Genomic DNA, 12,241 nt, shown 5'->3' with positions numbered 1-12,241 from the left:
AGCTGCCTTACAAACTGAGATTCCTGTTGCATCTTGGGAAATGGAAACATTCCCTGCAAAATTAGACTGTCAAATGAGACCTCTTTATTAAAATGAAAATGGTATCTACAAGACTGATCAAATCCCAGACTTACTGGAATGTCACAACTCCAATTCAAAATAGAAATATACCTTACCACTGAGGTCAAACTGCCAACCAATTAGCTAATATTGTATGAATAACCTGAAATAGCTCTTGCTCAGTGGGGACTGAGCAGATAAAATGGGCAAAATCTTCTAAACAAGATAACCAATTGTCTTTCTTAATGGTAGAATAAACATGGGGTAAAAGAGAGCCAGGCTATTGACAATAATAGTCTGTCATCCCAAATTTCCCTATGAGTAATAGAATAAAGTGCCCAATGGCCTGAGCTGCATGAGATAATCCTAATAAAAGAAAGACCCTAAAGAATACCACATAGTAGGTTTATAGTTTTACTGATTCCTATTCTGTAACTAATGTGCTAACCGTATTGGAAGGTCTTTGGCAATATCAGTACTGGCAAATACAAGGCAGAGACATTAAGGGTAAAGAAATTTTGGGAAAAATCTTCACATTGTCTCCCGTGCTGCACTTCTTGGTGCCCCACACCTTGGCTCATTACAAGCAAAACATGAAGGAGTCACTGTTACAACAACAAACTGATAAGCTAACCAAAATACCAAAGCAATTTGGCATCTGAAATGATGGAGAGTCTCCAGAGATTTCCTATGTGTAATTCTGGTATCTATCAGCAGGCATATGAGAAGGCAGGGTACTTGGGAATCAAGGGATTACAAAAATAGATTATTAACCATCTCAGCAGAAAGCTATTTGCACAAAGTTTACAGACTACACCATATGACAGAAATCTAGACATTATGCCTACTGAATGAGGATAAATTAACAGAGGAGAAGGGCCACATCAAAACTTCAAATGATTCTATTTGGCCTCCTCTGGCAGTGTAGGAGTCATACAGTTTTCCTTCAAAATGGTAGACAACTATATAGGCCTACTATTGACTTGTCAATAGGTATCACTAAGGGTTCTCCAGGATATAGAACCAAAATACGTATGTGTATATGTATATATATATACATGTAGATACACATATGTATACACATTTATATGTGAATATCATATGATTCATTATTGTCCTTTGCCTGTGTGAATATGGGGATGGGAAAGTCCAAACTTTATAGGGCATACTCTAAGTTGAAAACTCCAATGAAGATTTTTGATGAATTCCCAAGAAGCTGACTTGCTGAGGTAGAAATAGAACGTCCTCCTTTTTATCAGTAAAATCATACTTCTCCTTCTAAGAATTTTAACTTATTTGAAGAGACTTCTCTCATTGTTGAAAGAAATGTTCTTGGTTGATTGTAGATGGAATCAGTCATAGATGTTGTTCCAGTTTGCTAGCTGCCAAAATGCAATGTACCAGAAACGGAATGGCTTTTTAAAAGGGGAATTTGATTAGTTGCTCATTTTCAGTTCTAAGATTGAGAAAATGCCCCAGTTAAAACAAGTCTATAGAAATGTCCAATCTAAGGCATCCAGGGAAATATACCTCAGTTCAAGAAGGCTGATGAAGTTCAGGGTTTATCTCTCAAGTGAGAAGGCACATGGTGAACACAGAGTTTCTCTCTCATCTTTAAGGGCACATGGTGAAACATTGCATCACCTTCTAGCTTTATCTCCTGGATTCCTATTTCATGAGATTCCCTGGGAGACATTACCTTCTTCCTCTATCAGGGTCACTGGCTAGTGGGCTCTGTTTCTCATGGGTGCGTAATTTTGCTCTGCTCTCTCTGAATCTCTTCTTCATTCTCCAAAGTATTTCCTCTTTTTTAGGACTCCAGAAACTTATCAAGAACCACCCAAATGGGTGGAGACATGTCATCACCTAATCCAGTTTAACAAACACTCTTGATTAAATCACATCTTCAGGGAGATGATATGATTACAGTTTCAAACATACTGTATTGAATAGGAATTATTCTGCCTTTATGAAATTGGATTTAGATTAAAGCATGGCTTTTCTAGGGGACATACATCCTTTCAAACATGCACAGATGCAATCTGTTTACTGATTATTTAATTTCGTGAAATAGCTTCACTAGTAACAATCAGGCCAGAGATTCCTTGACCAAACAATTGGACACCAATATGTAGTCGAGTTGACACATGAACTTAACCATCACACTATATGAAATGCCAACCAATGTTAATTTTATTGTAGCATTAAGAAAAGAACGTTGCTAACTTCAGAAGTGCCACAAGTTGTACAATCAGACTAAGGCATTACATCACTGCAAAGCAAAGATAGCAACTATTTTATAAAATAGTATTGTGGTTTTCTCCTATCTTTTTATCCACAGCCATATTAGCATATATTGAGAAATGTAATGAGCTTTGAAAAGAGAGACATTCAAAAAAACTTAAGAAAATTGCCAACCTACATGGGCAAAAGTACTCCCAACAGTCTTAAATACATTCAATTTATACCCCTATGACAAAAATGCATCAAAATGAAATTCACAACCCTTCGTGAGACCACCAATAAAGACTCCAATCCACTACTGGTGCATAGATGACAGCTGACACAGCACAATTAGCAGTTTTCAGTCATTGGAGCCCTGACATTACAACCCAGAGCAAACGATCATCATAAGTTTGCTTTCATCTTTCCTTTCTCTCTCTCATAGTTTAGCACATTCCCTTATATCCTGATAAGAACCTAATGTGGACCACTAATTCTTGGACTATCCTCAGCCTGCATCTGTCATCCAATTAATTCATCATTCAGAGAGTCTACCAATGAGAGATCAGAGAAAGAGGCATCCGTATCCATTTCCCACATTCTTTACTCGACCAAAGTCACTTTAGTAACATATAACTTACATCCAGGAAGTAGAAATAACCATTACTTGAACAGGTAACAGCAGCAAGAAAAAATCAGACCCCTCATTTCTGGCCACAGATGACCTCTGACTTTCCACTCTACGTTGCTGCTGTATCCCTTCATTGTCTGAGAATTTCTATACTTGCTATCATCAAATACACATCCATTAGTAGTTCACCTTAACCCTGGTAATATGCAAACTCTTACTGACAAGTTACATTTGGAAATGGAAAGCCACAGGGAGGGCAAATAATATGAGCCAGAGTGGGGAATATGTTAACCATGCTCTTGGCTATTTGCATTGGTCCATCATATGAATACAACACACATATCAACACTGAAGCGCACATTCCTACCTCTATCCCCACTCCCACTGGCAACACTATTCCAGTTAAGCTGGAATCTATAGCTTTGCTGCTTTCTAAATCCTGTGAGTCAACTTTCTGTTCAGAACCATGATTCTATAGTAGTGTCATCTAACAAATATAGCCACTGACTGCTACCTATTAAACCTGAGTTAGGGAATGCCCAAGAAATACATGCACCAAATATTTCAAAGAGAGGACTCATGATTTATACAATGAAATTAGAATGGTATAATACAGAACTAAAAATTACATACCTTATGAATTTATAAATATAAAATTATAGTTCTTATTAAGCCCCAGAGTGATAAGTGTAAACGTTGACATGAACTTTTGACTTCACAACAATCATCACATTTTTCTACTAATTATAAAGATCTCTCTCTCTCCCTTCTGCACAAAACGTGTATTAGGTAGATAGAAACTCCATTAATCAAGTGGCTAAATGTACTTACCATAGATTTCCTGTCCAGCTGATGAACACATTATAAAATTATAACAATGCTCCAAACAATATCATCTTGGCTAGATAATACTTTAAAAATCACGAATTACAACAGTTTGGAAACTGCTTAACATTGCCTTCACAAAACATCATCTGTAAGTTTAATATAACAGTCAAGAAAAGTGAGTTCTACAGAAATGGCAAAGCTAGTTTTTCATGGTAAATAGTAATGCCTCTTCGATATTACAACATAGGAAATTCTTAAAAAACATATTTTAATCACATAGAAAACCTAACTTCATTTTGTATGAGATGACTACTTCTAATTTGATTCCTACATGCCTATATTGACTGCAATTTCTGTCAGGTAAACACATCACAGATGAAACTTGGGAAATGCTTGGGGGAGATTGTTGCACACTTGTTACTTTTTGGTGCTCTTAAGAAAAGAAATATACTATTTTACAGAGGATAGAAACAATAATGTAAAGTATAGTAACAAAGCTAACAGTGGTGGAAATTTCTTGGTGTAATCACACAGTCACTACTTACAGAGCAACATTCAGACAATTAAACTGTATGAATGACTGTCTTGGAAAAATTTTTCCAAATCCAAAGAGTTATATTGAATAGTCAAATTCTGAGACCCTGTTCTAGTTTACTAGCTACTGGAATGCAACACACCAGAAATAGATTGGATTTTAATAAAAGGGGATTTATTTCATTAGTTCTTCAGAGGAAAGGCAGCTAACTTTCAAAAGAGACTCTTTCTTGTGTGGGAAGGCACAGGGTGATCTCACCTGACCTTCTCTCTAGGGGTTCCAACAACTCTCCCTGGGGTGATTTCTTTCTGCATCCCCAAAGGCCTGTGCTGAGCTGCAAGTGCTGAGATGAGGTATGCTGAGCCCCTTGGCCATGCCATGTTGAGCCCTCTCATTTAAACACCAGCCAACTAAATCAAACATCATTCATTACAGCAGGCAGGCTACTTAGCTGACTGCAGATGTAATGAGCAACAGATGATGTTCATGTACCACTGGCTCATGTCCACAACAACAGAATTAGGTACCTTCACCTGGCCAAGTTGACAACTGAATCTAACTACCACAAACCCACTATCATCATGATAAACAGGGTTAATAATCGATTAAATGCCTAACACAACAGATGTCTACCTTTGAAATAGTATGATCCACCTTTGAGAATCTCATGTGTGAGTGGCCCATAACTCAAGATTAAATGTGATGCATTAGCAAAATGACAGCTATGTTTTGAATCACCATACATACCTGCAGAACAGGTTGCACAAACCTAGACACACATTGTTGCTATTCACTATGCGTGGTTTGCATGATCTCAATAAAAAATGCATGTGAATCTGGACAAGACCCATAGAATTGCTCACCAAAAAGATCAGTATATATATTTTTTCATAACAATGTATAAGTTGGGAAATATGCTCTCAAGCTAAGCTTGTCACCAGCAACCTGACTACAGTACATATGTAATGCCACCTTCCTGACAGACATATTCCACAAACCCCTGTCATACATACAAGCCTGTCCCCACAAGTATTACCATCTAACAAACATAACCAGTTACTAATCTTCCACATACATGTGAGCAATGTAGTCTGAGCACACACCAATTTGAATGAATACATATACATACTGAATACAAGTAACACAAACTTGTTTGACTATAACATTATATGGGTCTATTAACACCACCTGGAACTGTATTATTCCACACATATTTAGTTTTATAGGGACAATGGGAATACCAGCAACAGAAAGAGTCTGGGAAGCCTGCAAGGGAATTAAAGATCTCCACTTTTCACAGACTTCTCACTTGAATATAAATGGTCTGTCTAACTCTTGAGTGCTACCTTAAAATCCAGTAAAATTTTGCAGAGCAACAGAAGCCCTCACACCCTTTCCATTACACAACAAACACTCACATTCTCCAACATCACAAGTAAGCTTTCCCAATAATCCACTGTAGTTAACCACCATAGTATCACTAATTTTAGAAACAGCATATGTTTGATATACTACATAATAATTAAAAGAAACACAGATAGCCATTTTCAAGGAATTATCCACACAAAACAAATAGTTCAAAGAATTGAACTCGTGTCTCAACCACAGCCTTTTTGGGGGTTTACACCTTCAAATAATCACATTGTCCTTGATCATTTATTAGATGCTAAAGGAAAAGTATATATATTTACAAACACATCTTGCTATATAGGGATAGATAACATTAGCCACATTTTGTAGTAGCCAGTTTCATGTACATTTGGGCTACACTTTCACTCTTATTGTTCAAGTAGGTTAAACACATCAAAGTTTTCTCCATTTCTAATCTGTCATATCTTCCACAGTACATGGCCAAATTAGCTACAAGCAGACTTTTAAATCATATTTTATGCTCTAAGAGATATCTGGGTAATTTAAGTACTTTACTGCTGACTTCAAATTCAGGCAGAGAAATTATATACAACTTAGATTATAAACAACTGAATCTGAGGCACGGATTTTCTCTTAAATGAGCCAAATATAACATCTTTTTGAGATACTGTGTGTTTATTTCTTCACAAAAACCACTGGCACTAAACTCAGACTCTTACATATCCACTTATATTAAAATACTCAAATAAACAACTTTTATCAATTTGAATTAACCTCTATTTCATACACTGTGAAATTTTGTCCAACTTTTCTAGGATCTGTTCCCAGTTGATAAGACCCAGAAATTAGTGGACCCTAAGACAATTTGGTAATCCAAAGCTTTCTGACACAGGGGCTTCCCCTGTGCTGACTCTGTGTTATCAACTAGACACATAAGCAACAACCCCCTTTGTCTCATGTTCCCCTATTTTTGGGAGAAGATATCCTTTATTTGTTTCTCTTTCATTATTCCCTCCAAACAGTGGCATATGAAAGGTACCATGATTTGTGGGACATCCACTTGCATGCAAACATGTAAATGTTTCAGCTCCCAGAAAATATTTTCTGATCCTGCAATCTACTGGTTAAATTTTTTTTGATAATTCCAAAATTTTCTTTTTTGGATTCACTACAAACATTTAGGTGACTCACATGTTGAAATCTGCAAAATACTGATTTAAAAAACTAACTAACTTGAGAGAACATTTTCATTAATTGAAGCATTCAGTATAGCAAAAAGTATGCTCTCCTAGATTAATATGCAATTTAATGCAATTACTATAAAAATATAGAAAATACTGTTTCAAATTTTATGGGAAATCAATTTTGAGTAATCAGCATAAAGGTGAATTTATCCTATCCCAGTTAAGACTTATTTTATAGATACATCAACACAGAGTATGAAAGCAAAACAAAAATTTGATATTTTAAAATCTTAATTACATTTTATGAATTATGAAAAAGATCTTCAAAAAAAGAGAAAGGGAATAAATGACACTAAGATGAAACAAAAATGATCCTTCATTAGGAGTTTAATAGCATCACAAAGATATTGAAAAATATCATGCAAAAATAGAATGATTTAGAAAATATTTACATATTCTAAAAAATTTCAAAAAAATAATAAAGATATAAAAAAAGACCAGGAACTTCACCATCCTATATTTATTATATAAATCAAATAAAGTTTGTAAACTTATTCATAAATTGGGAGGGCATCAGTGGCTCAGTGGCAGCGTTATTGCCTCCCATGTCAAAGACCTCAATTCAACTCCCAGAGCCTGCCCATACCAAAAAAAAGACTATTCAAAAATAATGATAAACATACACACACAAACAGAAAATAAAATGGACAAAATGCCTCATTTGGCACTTCAGTAAATTGATTCTCTAAATGGTGAATAAGTCTGGGAGAGGGGAATATCATCATTAGCCATCTGAAGAATGCAAATTGAAAGTATAATAATGAAGCAAAACATAGATAAACAAAATGTAAAAAATAAATTTCTGAGAGTAAGATAGGTAACTACAACATTCAAGATTACTAAAGATATTTGTGTATTGGCACACCTTGTTAAACTGTATGTCAATATCCATTGATGCTAAATATGTCTGTATCACATAGTACATCAATTTTTATGGCATATCCAAGAGAAGTACAATTGAAATGTATACTTGAGTTTATAGTTAATAACAGTTTTATTCAAAATCCTTCATATTTAAAAAGTTGAAAAGTAATATTGAGCAATTGATGGCTGTTTAGCAGTGATATTTCATGTATTAGAGGTTGCAAATTTAGGTGTTGAGAAAACTCGGAAATGAAAAATAAATGTTCATACTTTTTATATGCTGACCCACTAAACAAGAATTTTTACTTAAAATCAAACCAGGCTGTAAAAGTTAGAAATAGGAAGGAAACTTATAATTATTTCTTTGATATGGGCAGGCACAGGAAATCAAACCTGGGTCTCCAGCATGAGAGGTGAAAATTCTGCCACTGAGCCACCATTGCACCACCTAAGGAAAAGTTAATTTTGAATCATCCTTCAATTCACCTCAGCAAAGAGTCAGCATCTGAACTGACAAAATGTCACCACAAGAATATGAAGGACATAGTTGGAAAAGCCCTTTCTCACTCTCTTCTTGATGGAAAACTAAATGCAGTGAAATGTAAGTAAATGTAAGACATGATGATGAAGCCAAAGCAGCCACTACCATTCAGAACCAGAGATTTTAAATCCCATCAATGAAGATACCAGAAATGGAAAGCCATAGCATAGAGGGCACATATGGAATAACTGATGAATTATGTTGAACTGAGAGAATGACAAGCAGAATGTGTTGCCAATATGTAATCCTGAGTGTATTAGGCCACTGACTAGGGAGCATAGTGTCAACTGGGCCCAACCTGAGGGTTCATTATCACAGGGAAGTGGAGGAGCTGGAAGATGTCCAAATAGTGATCACTAGCCATGGTGTTGAGAGATAGCAGCTCTGCAGAAGCAAATAAAAACACAAGGAAGGGAGGGCAGGGCCAAGGTGGCAGCTTAGCAAGGTGTGAGATTTACTTCATCCTCCAGAGCTGACAGTAAATAGCAATAAACAGTAGAAAACAACTTCTGGAGCCCTGCCAGTGATTGGACACACAGCATACCCCAGTCTGGACCAGCTGGACTTGCTGTGAACCCAACCACAACTGTGAATTCCCCAAGCCATGGTAGCTGGTGCCCCTCCTCCACAGAATGCTTACCAGAGGGGAAAGGAAAGGGACATTACCAGCAGTAGGGGCTGAGCACAACCAAGCTCCAATTGTGGAAGTAATTCACAAATTTTAACCACTAAAAATAGGTCCTCAGCTCAGCTGAACCTTGAGTAAAAGTGGAGGTTGCTGGGTTTTGCCCTGGCACAGAGGGGAAGGCCTAATGAAAAAAGAAAAAAGTAACAGAGATTTTGTTGGATCAGATAGCACATAATACTTGAGAGGGTCTGGGCCCTGAAGGAAAAGTGGGGGCACATAGGAACTGAAGGTACACAATGCAACACACCAACTTAAGCTCTTGTTTAATAAACCTGAGGAAAAGGAGTACTGCTCTGGAAAGGATTTTTCTCTTTATTTTCTGTGATTGTGTTTCTATGGCTTGACTGCTTTTTGGATACAGCTACATGGCTTCTCAGGCTCCAACTGCCCTAGGCATAGGCAGAATTGAGCTTGTTTAATAGCTTTTCTGGAACCTGTGCCTTCCCTGTGAGATGGATGGGGCCCAGCTCCGGGTGGAATCCCTCCCTCTAGGAGGTCAGAATCTGGGGTCTGGAAAAGCACAGCAATTAAAGCCAATGCTATCTCTGTCCTTTATCTCAACCATGCCTCCAGCAAGAAGAATCTGTTGAAGTTAAAGGTACCACATCACCTTATGCTGTTGGGACTTACAGAGTGAAAAACACCACATACTGGGCAAGATAGGAAAAACACTGAGTTCAGAGGTGTCATAAAAATGTCTTTCAAACTGCTGGACCTCACCATCAGGGAAAACTAACATATGTGACTCTTTCCTCCTAAGAGAAGATCACTTTGGTCTGGGAAAACCTGGCTGGTATCTATAGAACCAAATAGGCCCTCCTAAGGGGGAAAAAGGCACAATAGAAGCAGGTCAAGAAAGAAGGAAATAAGAACTGAAAATTTCTCCTTTGTTAAACAAAACCTGAGCTAGAGGACCAGAATAAGCTGAATTGAATGTCAAAGAGCAGAGAGACAGTGAAGTCATACAGCAAGAAAATCCTAGGTAAAAAAAAGTGAAAACAATTTCAAGAATAAACTAATTAAGGTAATTAAATGTCTAGATGTCAACAAAAAATAATGAATCACACTAGGAAAATTGAAGATATAGTCCAAAGGAACAAACTAACAATTCAAATGAGACACAGGACTTGAAACAATTAACTCAGAATATATGGACAAACATGGAAAACCTTATCAAAAATCAAATCAATGAATTGAGGATGTGAAGAAGAAGAGGAATGAACAAAAAGAAGAAATCTAAAGTCTGAAAAAAACAAATCACAGAAATTATGGGAATGAAAGACATAGTAGAAAAGGTGAAAAAACAAAGGAAATCTATGATGTCAGATTTCAAGAGGCAGCAGGTAGGATTACTGAACTGGATGACAGAACATCTGGAATCTGACCAAGCAAAAGAAAATAAAGGGAAAAGAATGGAAAAATATGAGCAAGGACTCAGGGAATTGAATGACAAATGAAATGCATGAATATACATGTTGTGCGTGTCCCAGAAGGAAAAGAGAAGGGAAAAGGAGGAGAAAAACTAATGGAGGAAATCATCACTGAAAATTTCCAAACTCTTACAAAAGACTTAAAATTACAGGTCCAAGAAGTGCAGTGTACCCCAAACAGAATAGATCCAAATAGACATATTCTAAGAAAGCTACTGATCAGAATGTCAGAGGTTAAAGAGAAACAGAGAATCTTGAAAGCAGTAGGAGAAAAGCAAACCACCACACAGAAGTGAAACCCAACTAAACTATGCAGAAATTTCTCTGCAGAAACCATGGAGGCTAGGAGACAGTGGGATAATATCTTTAAATTACAAAAAGAGAAAAACTGACAATGAAGAGTTCTATATCCAGCAAAATTGTCCCTCAAAAATGAGGGGAAATTAAAACATTTTCTGACAAAAAATCACTGAGAGAATTTGTGATGAAGAGGCCAGCTGTACAAAGAAGTGCTGAAGGGAGCACTAGAGGCAGATAAAAAAAGACAGGAGAGAGAGGTGTGGAGAAGAGTGTAGAAATGAAGAACATCAGTAAAGGTAAAAAGAAGGAAAATGAGATATGACATGTAAAATCCAAAAGCCATAATGATAGAAGAAAGTACTGTCCTTACAATAATGACACTAAATGATAATGCATTAAAGTCTCCAATCAAAAGACATAGACTGGGAGAATGGATTAAAAAACAAGACCCATCTATATGCTGTTCACAGGAAACACAATCTTAGACCAAGGATAAGCATAGGTTGAAAGTGAAAAAGGTTGGGAAAAGATATTTCATGCAAAGAACAATCAGAAATGAGCAGGAGTATCTATACTAAAATCCAAGAAATTAGACTTCAAATGTAAAACAATTAAAAGAGAAATAGAGGGACACTATGTATTAATAAAAGGAACAATTCAACAAGAAGACATAAAAATCATAAATATTTATGTCCTGAGCCAGAATTCTCCAAAATACATCAGACAAACACAGAAAAGAGAAATAGACACACCCCATACTCATCAATGTACTGAACTTCTAGAAAGAGGATCAATAAAGAAACAAAGATGCTGAATAATACAAATAATAGAACATTACACCACACCATAGCAGGAAACAACTTTTTCTCAAGTGCTCATGGATCATTCTCAAAGATAGACCATTTTCTGTGTCACAAAGCAAGTCTTAATAAATTTAAAAAGATTGAAATCATACAAAACAATTTATCAGATAATAAAGGAATGAACTTGTAAATCAATAATATGCAGAGTGCCAGAAAATTCACAAGTATATGGAGGCCCAACAGCACACTATTAAACATCCAATGGGCCAAGGAAGAAATTACAAGAAAAATCAGTAAATATCTCGAGGCAAATGAAAATGAAAACACAATACATCAAAATTTGTGGGATGCAGCAAAGATGGTGTGAAGAGGGAAGTTTATTGCTCTTAGTGTCTATATCAAAAAAGGAGAAAGAGCAAAATTTGAGGAATTAATGGTCCACTTGGAAGACCTAGAGAAAGAACAGCAAACTAAACTTAAGCAAGCAAAATAAAAGAAATAATGAAGGTTAGAGAAAAAATAAATAAAATTGAGAACATGAAAACAATTGAGAAAATTAACAAAACCAGAAGTTGGTTCTTTGAGAAAATAAATAGGATTGATGGACCTTTATTGAAGAAAAGTACACTGAGAAGGTAAAATGAAGTTGGAGGTCTCACACTACCAGACTTTAAGGCATTTTATGGAGCTATTGTGGTCAAAGCAGCATGGTACTGGCATAAA

This window comes from Tamandua tetradactyla, chromosome Y (assembly GCF_023851605.1).
Source record: "Tamandua tetradactyla isolate mTamTet1 chromosome Y, mTamTet1.pri, whole genome shotgun sequence".
NCBI lineage: Eukaryota > Metazoa > Chordata > Mammalia > Pilosa > Myrmecophagidae > Tamandua > Tamandua tetradactyla.
This window is presented reverse-complemented; position numbering follows the sequence as displayed.